The 12,500-nt window shown below is 42.4% G+C and overlaps 1 pseudogene; it reads left to right on the top strand.

Annotated features, from left to right (window-relative positions):
* Positions 1 to 10,166: 10,166 nt before the first annotated feature.
* LOC119571188 overlaps positions 10,167 to 12,500 on the top strand; it is a 2,571-nt pseudogene continuing 237 nt past the window's right edge.

Genomic DNA, 12,500 nt, shown 5'->3' with positions numbered 1-12,500 from the left:
TCTCTTTTTCCTCTGTTTGCTTTTCCTCCCTTCGCTCTTTGCTCATTTTCCTCACTTCCCTCTTTCCTCAATTTTTTTCTTCCTTTCGCTCTTTCCTCCTTTTGCTCTTTCCTCCTTTTGATCTTTCCTGTCTCCTTTTCCTCCCTTCTGCTCTTTCCTCCCTTCGCTCTTTCCTCTTTCTTCATTTCTACCTTCGTTCTTTCCTCCCTTTGGTGTTTCTTTCCTTCACCTTTTCCTCCTTTTGCTCTTTCTTCCCTTCACTTTTTCCTCCTTTTGTTCTTTCTTCCCTTCACTTTTTCCTCTCTTTGCTCTTTCCTCTGTCTCTTTTTCATCTCTCTTCACTCTTTTCTCCCTAAGCACCTTCCTCTCTTTACCGTTTCCTCTATCATCTTTCCTCTTTCCTCCCTTTGCCCTTTCCTCCTTTCGCTCTTTCCTCCCTTTGCTCTTTCCTCCTTTCACTCCTTCCTCCCTTTCCTCTTTGCTCTATCTTCTTTCCTCGCTTCACTCTTTCCTCCCTTTGCTCTTTCCTTTGTCTCTTTCGCCTCCCTTTGCTCTTTCCTCCTTTCACTCCTTCCTCCCTTTCCTCTTTGCTCTATCTTCTTTCCTCGCTTCACTCTTTCCTCCCTTTGCTCTTTCCTTTGTCTCTTTCTCCTCCATTCGCACTTTCATTCTTTCGCTCCTTCCTCTCTTCACTCTTTCCTCTATCTTCTTCCCTTCCCTCTTTCTTGTCTCCTTTTCTACCCTTCCTTTTATTCCTCTGTTTCGCCTCCCTTTGCTCTTTCCTCCTTTCACTCCTTCCTCCCTTTCCTCTTTGCTCTATCTTCTTTCCTCGCTTCACTCTTTCCTCCCTTTGCTCTTTCCTTTGTCTCTTTCTCCTCCATTCGCACTTTCATTCTTTCGCTCCTTCCTCTCTTCACTCTTTCCTCTATCTTCTTTCCTCCCTTCAGTCTTTCCTTTGTCTCCTTTTCCTCCCATCGGTCTTTCCTTTGTCTCCTTTTTCTCCTTTCTCTCTTTCCTCCCTTCGCTCTTTCCTCTTTCTTATTTCCTTCTTTTGCTCTTTCCTCTTTCACCTTTTCCTCCTCACTGATATTCTCACTTTATCCCTTCTTTTCCATTTATTCTTCCCTTTTCATTTATCTTTTCTCTTCCTTTCTTTTTATTCTTCCATCTTTCTTTGTCTTTTCTCTTCCTTTTTTCATCTTCCCTCTTCCTTTATCATTGTTTTCCCTTCCTTTCATCCCCATTAGCCTAATTCCCATCCTCACCTTCACCTCCATTTCCACCCTCCTTCCCATCACCCATCAACACGATACTTAATACAAGCTTCTACCTCCCTCAGACCAGACCCCCCTGCACTTGGTTTTCTCTGAGGGTCGTAAGGCAGTGGTGGACGTCCTCGTGGCGGGGGGCGGCGACCCCAACGCCAGAGACAGGAACGGTAAGGCGACGGGATCGTCATTATTATCTATGTAAGAGTGGCGCTCCTCACCGCCGTCTCCCGCATTCCCGTAACGACGGGCATCTCGCAACCTGTTCGCTTTCCCGTTATGGGGAGCCACTTTTCAGTGTGCCAGTCGCCGCTTGTCGTTCTCCTACATCTTTGATATTCTTTCACGTATTATTTTTTTTTTCTTTAATTACGGTTTTGGAGTGTTTTAGGATTCTTTTAGTTACACCTGTTTGGATCCTGTTTTCTCTAGTTTTATTTTGTTTTACTTTCCATTCATGGTTTTATTCGTTCATTTATATAATTTACTCCATTTCCATTTTAATGAGAGCAAATATTTTTATTGTTATTTTACGAAATATTACTCTATTTTATGTCTTTTTATGATTGTAAAGATGTACGACCGTGACGTCACGGCATGTGTGTGACTATTTCCCGCGAAATAAACAGTGGGTGCCCGCACTTGGTCCAAGCAAAACTGTATTTCTCTCACCCCCATTTTTGATGACTGAAGTATAGCCGGCTTCAGCGTACAACGGAGTCCGCCCGATACTTCAGGGAGACAAAAGTTACGTGTGTCCTGACAGTTTGTTATTTATCAATTAGGAGCTGGACTAACTTAACTTATATAATGATAATCAGTGAAGGTGGACGTAATTTTCATATTACGACCCATTTTCGTACCATCTTATATATATTTTTTTTTTGTGTTGTATTACTACATGATTTTATTTTTCAAAGTAATTCATTTGATTGTTTATGCTTTAATTTAGATTGTTTTATTGGATTTACTTTTGGAGAAAGCTCTCTGAAACGATACCTTCCCCACGTATTTCTAGAATTCCCTCTTTGCCCGCTACCACTCTCATGGGGTTCTTGGTCTTTCAGGGGGGAACAATTATATACTCAAAATTGCGCAAGGCATCCCCCTGGGCTACAGAGCAGCTTACCCTCACATCTATATTGTTATTTTCTTTTTAATTAGTATTATTTTGTATCGGTTCCATTAAAGTTTATGGTAATTATAACAACAAAATGATAATGAGCATAATAACTTTTTTTTTTTCAATTATTAATGGTATCATTATTATGGTTATACTACTGTAATTACTATTCGTTGAGATATTAGTATTATTATTCTATTATTATTATTATTTTATTATTATCATTATTATTATTATTATTATTATTATTATCATTATTATTATTATTATCATTATCATTATTATTATTATTATTATTATTATTATTATTATTATCATTATTATTATTATCATTATTATTATTGTTATTGCGATCTTAATTTTGTCGTCATCATCATCATCATCATCATCATCATCATCATCATCATCATCATCATCATCATCATCATCATCATCATCATTATCATCATCATCATAATCATCGTAATACTGTAATCCTCATGATCCTTTGAAAAACAACCAATTGCTTTAAAAATGAGCATTTCTTTATTTTCGTTTCATTTGGCGATTATTGGCACCTTCCGCCAAACTCCCGCGTTATTTGTGAGGAGAAAACGTGGTTTGCATGCAAGTATTCTGCATATTCATGGCACCTTGTGACTGCTCTGTTCATGCGGTGGTGTTCATGCTAATTAATGGTCTGAGCTCCTGTATTCAGTGCTTATGAACGTCATAAGGATAAGGATAAGTCCGATATGCGAAGCTTGGCCTCGCCCGGGCTATACCATGACGGGAGCCCGGCCTGTGTCGACTAATGCCGACTCGCTCACGTGTGTCAGCTGGTACTGACTCGGCTGAACCTAGTCCTTACCCGCCGTGGTGCCCAGCCACAGCAGTGACCTCCAGGCGACAATTGCAACTTCTTGCTCCTGGGCGGGGCGCGAACCGCCAACCCCTCGGATGAGAGGCCGACACGTTACCATTGTACTAGCCCGGAGGCTATGAACATCATTTTTCTCTCATTAGAAGCGCTGGTTTTGCTCGGGAGGTGCCAATTAGTTAATTTCCCAGAGCCGATGTTTGTTCCCGAGATATTTAGGACATAATTGACAAATGACTAATGTGTGTGTGTGTGTGTGTGTGTGTGTGTGCGTGCGTGCGTGCGTGCGTGTGCGTCTGTGTGTGTTTTTTTTTTTTGTGTGTGTGTGTGAAGAAAAGAGAGGAGAAGGAAAGGGAGAGAGAAGAGGGATAGTAAGAGAATGAAAGAAGAGAGGAGGAGAAGGAGAGAAGAAGAGAGAGAAAAGGAAGAAGAGAGAGAGATGGAGGAAGAGAGAGAGAAGGAGGAAGAGAGAGAGAAGGAGGAAGAGAGAGAGAAGGAGGAAAAGAGAGAGGAGGAGCAAAAGAAAGAGAAATGGTCGAGGAGGAAGAGAGGGAGAGAGAAGAGGATGAAGAGAGGGAAAGAGAGGAGGAGAGAGAGAGAGAGAGGTTAGAGTAGAGAAGGAAGAGAGGAAAAAAGGGAGAGGAGGAAGAGGAAGGAAAATAGGAGAGGAGGAGGAAGAGAGAGAGAGAGTGGAGAAGGAGGAGGAAAAAAAGAGAGGTGGAAGACAAAACGTGAGATCTTCTTCCCTCTCTCTTCATTCTCCTTCCTCTCTTTTTCTTTTTTCTCTCTTTTCTTTATCTTCCTCAGTCTCTATTGTTCTTCCCGTACTCCCACTCTCCTTTCATCCCCTTCTTTTATCCCTTATTTTTCCTTTTTCTCTCCCTCTCTTTCCTCTAATTGTCCTCTCTCTTCTTTACCTCTATTTCTCTCTTTCTTTCATTAACGCCGTCGATAGTGTCAAGTCGTGCTACTTACAGGGACTGTAAAAGGCTATGATCCATAGTACAATGGTGAACAGAGGGTAGTTATACTTGTTAACGGCGTGACTCTTTATTTCTAAAAGTTGACACACAGTATGGAACACACGAGACAATATCTATAAATATGAGTAATAACGGTATACTCGGACACAGGTCAGGTCAGATAGCCCGGAGGGAGAAGGGCTAAGCCGACCTCACCGCGTCGAGCTCTGGTCACGAACTCCCCGAGGCCTAGGTCATCCTCGGTATAAGTAGTGACCGTTTCCGGCAGCTGGAGGGAGCATGGGGGGAGTGAGGTGAGGTCGCCTGCAAACCAGGATGTTCGTCAGAGCAGGTGTTAGGCCATCTGAAGATGTAGTGGACGGGTGCTGCCTGGCGGACTCCCGTAAATCCAGCGAAGAACCGGGAACTCGCCAGCGCAGGTACCAGTCGCCCCGGGATACTGTGGATGGGCGACGCCTGGCATACACTGCAGATCCAGTCACCTCCATGAGCTCGTTAGCGCAGGTATCAGCCGCCTGAGATGCCGCACCCCCTGCCCGACGCTGTAGATCCAGATGAAGATTACGAGGACGAGGACGAGCAAACCGCCGAAATGGACCTGGACGAGGACTATTAGGAAGTCTAGACGAATCCGAAGTCAAGGAGGACCTGTGCGAGACTTTCGAGGACGTGTGGACATCGAGGACGGACAAATTACACCGAGGACCAGGAAGGAGAGAACGAAAGGGACGAGCAGCCACGAAGATGCACCAGGACAACGCATGAGAACGAGACGACCAACCAAGTTAGGTCACCCTTGAGGCAAATCTAAGACGCCACAAGGGCGCGGCGTGAGTAGGTGGCCGAGCATTGTACATTGTAGCAGACGGGACCGGTGACCTCACCTCGCTCCCCCTATGCTCCCTCCACTGTACAATGCTCGGCCACCTACTCACGCCTCGCCCTCGAGGTGTCTTAGATTTGCCTCGCACTGCCTTTCGTTTTCAGTCGTTATACATACTTTTTATGTGTGTGTGTGTGTGTGTGGATGTTAAAATCTGTTATTTCATTTGTCTATGCATGGTTTTATTATTGTTGTATTGTTTTTATATTATTTTATTGGCATTAGCCAGGCATTAGCCTCTGGATTTCGACTCTTTTATGCTCAGTTTTATTTGATAAATGCACTTTTTTCTCACAACAGCAGCCAACCATATTGGTTCTGCCAGTTTCTATTTCAAGACGAATAAGATTGAAACGAAAAAGAATAAGAGAGACTTTTGGTGTGAGTAAAACGCTCCAGTTGGAGGCTGGGCTCTGGCATCATTTATGGTGTGACTCTTATTATTTTTATTCTCGTAATTATCATTTTTATTATTGTTTTATCACTGTTTCTATTTGCACTGTCATTATTATTATTATTATTATTATTATCATTATCATTATTATTATTATTATTATTATCGTTATCATTATTATTATTTTCATTATCATTATCATCATCACTAGCATTATTTTCCTCGCTGTTATTATTATAATTATGGTTGTTGTTGCTGTTGTCATTATTATTTTCAAAATCAATGTTAGTTATATTATTACTTTTATTTTACTATTATTGCTTTATTATCATTATTATCATTGTTATCATTTGTCATTGTTGTTTTGTTATCTCTGTATATTCGAATAGTTTTTTCTCTCTTCTTTTTCCCCTCTTTCTCTCAGTCATCTTTGTCCCTTCCCTTCTCTCTACTCTTCCATTTTCTGTCCACTTCCCCTTCCTCTCTCTCCTTTTTCTCATTTTTCTCTCTTCCTCTATTTCTCATCTTCGTCCTCTCCCCACCCATTCTCACCCTTTACTTTGTCTCGTCTTTTTCTTTCTCTGTCCTCCTCCTCTTACTCTCTTTCTCCTTTCTTCCTTTTAATCCACCCTTTCTCTCTTCTCTTCTTCCCCAACTCTCCCTTTCTTTCTCTGTCTCTCCTTTTTCTCTTTTCTACTCTCTCTCGCTTCGTTCCGACCTCTCTCCTCTTCCTCCAATTCTTTTTACCTTCTGTCTCCTCTACCTTTCTCCCCCCCCCCACCCACCCAGTATCTCTTGTTCAACTCTCTCTCCAATCTCTTGATTTTTCGTCTCATTTTCTTTATTTTCCACTTTCTCTCCATTTCCTCTCTTTACGGCTCTCTTTCCCCTTTATTTCTCTTATTTCCCTACCTTTCTCTTCATTTTTATTCCGTTTTTATGTTCCTCTCTTTTCCTCTCTCTCCTTTCCTAACTTCCTTTCTTTTTTCCCCTTCCTTCTTTTTCCTCCCTCTTTTCTTTACCTCCCTTTCTCTCTCTCCTCTTCCTCTCTTCTTCCTTAATTTTCTTTCCCATTTCTCTTTCTCGTGTTTCTCCCATTCTCCTTTCCCTCCTTTCTCTTTTTTCCTAGTCTTTGCTCTTCCTCTGTTTTCATTTTCCTTCTTCTTTCTCATTCATCTCTTTGTTACTTTCTCTGTCTTTCTTCTACCTATCTTCTTCTCTTCCTCTTACTTCTTCCCTCTGTCTTCATTCCTCCCTTCTCTCTTCCCTCTGTCTCCTTTTCTTCCTTTACTGTTTCCTCTTCCACACTTCGTTTTTCCCTCTGTCTTCTTTCCTCCTTTCACTCTTTCCTCTCTTCGCTCTTTCCTTCCTTCGCTCTCTCCTCACTTCACTCTTTCCTCCTTTCACTCTGATCCTCTCTTTACTCTTCCCTCCCTTCGCTATTTCCTCTTTTTGCTCTTTTTGCTCTTTCCTCCATTTCCTCTTTCCTCCCTTTGCTCTTTCCTCTATCTCCTTTTCCTCCCTTTGCTCTTTCCTCATTTCACTCCTTCCTCATTTCACTTTTTCCTCTCTTGATTCTTTCCTTTCTTTGCTCTGTCCTCATTTCACTCTTTCCTCCCTTTGCTCTTTCCTCTGTCTCTTTTTTTCCCTTTGCTCTTTGCTCTGCTTCATTTTCCTCTTTCCTCTGTCTTCATTCCTCCTTTTGCTCTTTCCTCTTTCGCTCTTTTCTCATCTCTCTTTCCTTTTGCTCTTTCTTCCCTTCACTCTTTCCTCTGTTCCCTTTTTCTCCTTTTGTTTTTTTCCTGTCTCCTTTTGCTCCTTTGCACTTTCCTCCCTTCATTTTTTCCTCCTTTCACTCTTTCCTCTGTCTTCTTTCCTCCCTTCACTCTTTCCTCTGTCTTTTTTCCTCTTTTCGCTCTTTCCTCCCTGCAGTCTTTCCTCCTTTCGCTTTCTTGCCTTCGCTCTTTCCTGTCTCCTTTTCCTCCCTTTGTTTTTTCCTCTTTCTAATTTTCCTCCTATTCCTCTTTCCTCAATCTTTCCTCTGTCTCTTTTTCCTCCCTTCGCTCTTCCCTCTTTTGCTCTTTCTCCCCTTCAGTTTTCCTCTTTTCTCTCACTCCTCTCTCCGCTCTTTTCTCTGTCTCCTTTTCCTCCTTTTTCTCTTTCCTCCCTTTGCTCTTTCCTCTCTCTTCTTTCCTCCCTTCACTCTTTCCTTCTTTCTCTCTTTCCTCCACCCTCCTTCCCATCACCCATCAACACGACGCTAAATATAAGCTTCTTCATATATCAGACCAAAGGACTCCCCCTGCACGATGCTGCCTCAGGGGGTCATAAGGCTGTGGTGGACGTCCTCATGGCTTGGGGCGGCGACCCCAACGCCAGAATTCTACGGTAAGGCGACGGGATCGACGTTACTTTTATTACTGCCATTATTATCTATATTGTAATCAATATTATTTTATATCGTTTTCATTAAAGTTTATGATAGTTATACAACAAAGTGATTATTATGAGTATAACATTATTATTATTAATATTAATGGTATTATTATTATGGTTATAGTATTGTTATCACCATTCCTTGAGACCCACACTAATTAACTTTGTTATATTATTATTATTATTTAATCATTATTATTATTACTACAATCTTAATTTTCGTTGTTATCATCATCATCATCATCATCATTGTAATACTATAATCCTCATGATCCTTTGAGAAACAACCAATTGCTTTAAAAATGAGCATTTCTTTATTTTCGTTTCTTTTGGCGATTTGTGGAACATCTCGAGAGGAAACATTGTCTCGGGAAAATGGACTAATTGGCACCTTCCGCCAAACTCCCGCGTTATTTGTGAGGAGAAAAGGTGGTTCGCATGCAAGTATTTTGCATATTGATGGCACCTTGTGACTGCTCTGTTAACATCGGGTAATGTTGATTGTAATTGGTGGTCTGAGCTCCTGTATTCTGTGCTTATGAACGTCATTTTTCTCTCATTAAAAGCCCTGTTTTTGTTGGGAGTTGCCAATCAGTCAATTTCCCAAAGCCAATATTTGTTCTCATGATCTATTATAGTGGAGTAAATTGCCAAATGGTGTGTGTGTGTGTGTGTGTGTGTGTGTGTGTGTGTGTGTGTGTGTGTGTGTGTGTGTGTGTGTGTGTGTGTGTGTGTGTGTGAGTGTGTGTGTGTGTGTGTGTTTGTGTGTGTGTGTGTGCGTGAAGAAAGCGAAACTCTAGGCCAGTTTTTCTACTTCTTGCCGAAGTTCCATTTCAAACAGCAGTCATATCAAAGGCAAGAAATGCACATTGGCAATTATTATGCGCTACACTTGGAAGTGCCTTTCCTGTCCCTGCGTATGATTTCATCTTCGTCACTTTGTCTCTTTCCTCTTTCTAACCCTCCCTCCCTTCTTCCCAAACTCTCCCTTCCTTTCTCCGTCTCCTCTTCTTATCTACTCTCTCTTGTTTTCCTTTCCCTCTCTCGCTACTCTCCCTCCCTCCTTCCCTTCCTCTAGTTCACTTCTTCCCTCTTCTTCTTTATCTCATCTATCTCATTTCTCTCTTCCTTTTCCTCAGTTTCTCCTCCCTCTCCACTCCTTTTTTCTTTCTCTGTTTTTCGTTTTCCTCTCAACTTTTCTCATTTCCCACTCTCTTTCCTTTTCCTCTCTCTCCATCTCCTCCTCTTCCTCTGTGTATCTCTTATTTCTTCCCATTTTTCTTTTTTTTTTTATCTTCCTGATTTTCTTTCTATTCTCTTCCTCCAATCCCCGCTCTCATTTTCTTTACTTACGTCTCTTCTCTGTCCTTTTTCTCCATATCTCTTCTTCCTCTCTTTTTCGGTTTCCTCTTGATTTCTTCCTCTTTCTCATCTTCTGAATTCTTTTCACCTTTTTTCCTCCTCTCTTTTCTCCTTTTCTCTCTCTTTCCCCTTCCGCTCTTCTTTCTCTTTCCTTCGCCTGTTTTTTCCCACCTATCTCTTCTCTCCTTCTCTCTGCTCTTCCTCCTTTATTCAATTATCCTCCCTCTTCCTCATTATCTGTTTCTCGTCCGCTCTCCATTCCTTTCTCTGCCTTTCCTCTGCCTATTCTCCTTCCTTCGCTCTTTCCTGTCTCCTTTCTTTCCCGCTCACTACTATTCTCTCATTATCACTTTTCTTTTTTCCATTATTCTTTCTTCTTTCCCTATTCTCTCCTCTTCTCTACTTCCTCATTACCCTAATCCCATCCTCATTTCCATACTCACTTTCACTTCCATTTCCACCCTCATTCCCATCACCCATGAACACGACGCTTAATACAGTCTTCTTCCTCCCTCAGGCCGAACTCCCTTAGACTTAGCAGCACATCATAAGGCTGTGAAGGATGTCTTGCTAGTGTATAGGGTAAGGTCATGATTTGCACCCCAGTTGCTGTTATCAGGTTCCACTTTGGCTGCTGCGCCAAAGCAGTTTCCTCAACGCATTCCTGAGACTTTTCTCTTGCAGGACAATCCTGAAATGGTGACGAAGGAGATGAAGAAGTACGACTCGAAGGTGGCGAAGGCAGCCAACCTACAGAAGGAAAACAGAGAGCTCAAGAAGGAACTTCAAGAAAAAGAAAAGGAAATCAAATTAATGCAGGTGCGTATAAAAGATACAGGGAGGGAGAGAAGAGAATGGAGAAGGGAGGGAGAGGAGAGAAAAAAAGAGAAAGGTAACTGTATTAGGGAAGCCAGAGATAACGTGCGAGAGGGAGCCAAGTTCAAAAATATAAGACATTCCTGAGACTGTTTTCCCTTGCGGGGCAAACTCGAGGAGCAGGCGAAGGAGATGAAGAAGTATGACTCGAAGGAGGCAGAGACAGCCAACCTGCAAAAGGAAAACGGAGAGCTCAAGAAGAATCTTCAGGAAAAGGAAAAGGAAATCAAATTTATGCAGGTACGTGCAAGAGACACAGAGAGGCAAAGAAGAGAATGACACAAGCAGATGCAAATCAAGTGTTCGATTCTGTTGGCATCATCCAAACTAAGTTGACCGCTTCAGAACCAGGTGAAGCAAGTGCAATTACATCAGCGAAGGTGCGAGAGTGAGGCGAGGGACCATGAAGCCGAGAAGGAAGGCTTCAAAGACCAAATCGCAGATCTTCAGGGATGCAATGCAACTTTACGGGTGAGTTGTCAACTGTGTGATGAAATACAGACTTACAGTTATACTTCGTTATATGCACGTGGATAATATATTAAATGATGCATGTATGTATCTTCTTAAGTTGGTACCATATAGACATATGTAGCACGAGTGTAGGTTTATGGATTGTAAATGGACAGACAAGTCGAAGTGAATAAACACGGGAAAACATTCGAGAGAGAGAGCAAGACAGAGGCAGACAGAAAGGGATAGATAAATAGATAGAGTGAGTGAGGGAGGAAGGACGAGAAAGATACAGAGAGGTGATAGATAGAAAGAGACAGAAGCAGAGAGAGCAAGAGAGAGAGAGAGGAGGGGTATATAAAAAGAGAAAGAAAGATGTGTCTATATAGAGGTTGAATAGAAAGCGAGATAGAGACAGAGGGGGATAGATAAACAGAAAAAATGAGGGGGGTGGTGATAGACACATACACACTAAGAGGTGGATAAATAAATACATAGATGAATAACAGAAAGACAGATAGAGAGAGAGAAGATAAAGAGGGGAACAGAGATGAAAGAAGATGACAGTTAGCCTTGCCTTCCCTGCAGTCTCGTCTGGAAGAAGAAGGGCGCAAGAATCGAGCGCTGGCGAGGCAGATCCGAGAGAAGGAGAGAGAGCTCACACGAGCAGAGGTAAGTTCTCCCTGTGGAAACCAAGAAACCGTTGATGTGGGCGCACGCTGAAAGGAAGAGATAATGTATATGGTTAACAAATACATGTCTTTCGAGACGCAGTACTCATAAAGTCTTTCGTTTCCAGGCAGAGCACAATGAAAGAGTGAAAAATCTCAAAAGAAGGGAAAAGAGGAAAGAGGAAGAGTCAACGAAGAGAGAAGCGAGCTTGAGAGCGAGCTCAGGCGACGAGACAAGAGGATCGAGGCCCTCAAGATAGGGGCGAGCTGGTCCTTCGCACACACGCGTTGATGGTGTTGACCAAATAGATAGTAATGTTAAGTCTGATAATGCCAAAAATGATAGGAAAAATAACCTAAGAATTGATGTTTCCAGAAAAGGCTCAGAGATCAAGAAGAGGAAAAAGAAATGGACTCGCAACTCGAAGAGGAAGACAGCGTGCTAAAGCGAATGATTGTAAGTGTCACGCGTCCAGACATCCCCCTGCACACGTGTGTCAGTGAAGGAAATATGGACGTAGAAAATGTAAAATAATGTGGAAAAGAAAACAACTACAATAAGAAACTAAACTAAATCGTAACGTTTCCAACTCGTCCACAGATGCTCATCAGGAACTCTGGACGATTTCGAAACGTTACGATTTCGTTTCATTACTTATTGTGGCTGTTTTCCTTTTCATGTTTGTTTAGATGTTTCTGCGATTCTGTTTGTGATAGAATGTGTACATGTAAGAGGGGGAATTGTGACATAATGTAATATATATACCGACACCCATACACACAGCATACATGTATGTATAGCAACAAGACACGTAGGGAAGGATCTTGCCTGGTTTCCCTGCAAGTAGGAGGACTCCATGTAGCCTCAGGGCCTCAGGGCACGGGCCAGCCTTTGAGTGAGAGGAGGGAAAGGGAGTCAAGGATTTAGATATAGAACGATGATGATAAGCATGAGAAGTAGATACAAGTAATACTTTCTTTCCTGACATTTCAGAGGCAGTTCAGAGAGCAAGAACGAAAAAAAAAAACTTCAATCCTCAGCCTCAGACAGGAGGAGCAGGACCTGGGGAGCAGCTGGCAGCGACGAGACTCCGCCAGCAGCTGCCACTGACGGGGCTAGGGGAGCGGCGGGCGGGAGAGACAAGCCTCAGCAGGCAGCTGGCAGCAGAGGCAAGGCTAGGAAAGCACCAGA

Source organism: Penaeus monodon, unplaced genomic scaffold (genome assembly GCF_015228065.2).
Source record: "Penaeus monodon isolate SGIC_2016 unplaced genomic scaffold, NSTDA_Pmon_1 PmonScaffold_54, whole genome shotgun sequence".
Lineage (NCBI taxonomy): Eukaryota > Metazoa > Arthropoda > Malacostraca > Decapoda > Penaeidae > Penaeus > Penaeus monodon.
The sequence above is the reverse complement of the archived record's forward strand: the minus strand, read 5'-3'. Positions and strand labels throughout refer to the sequence as shown.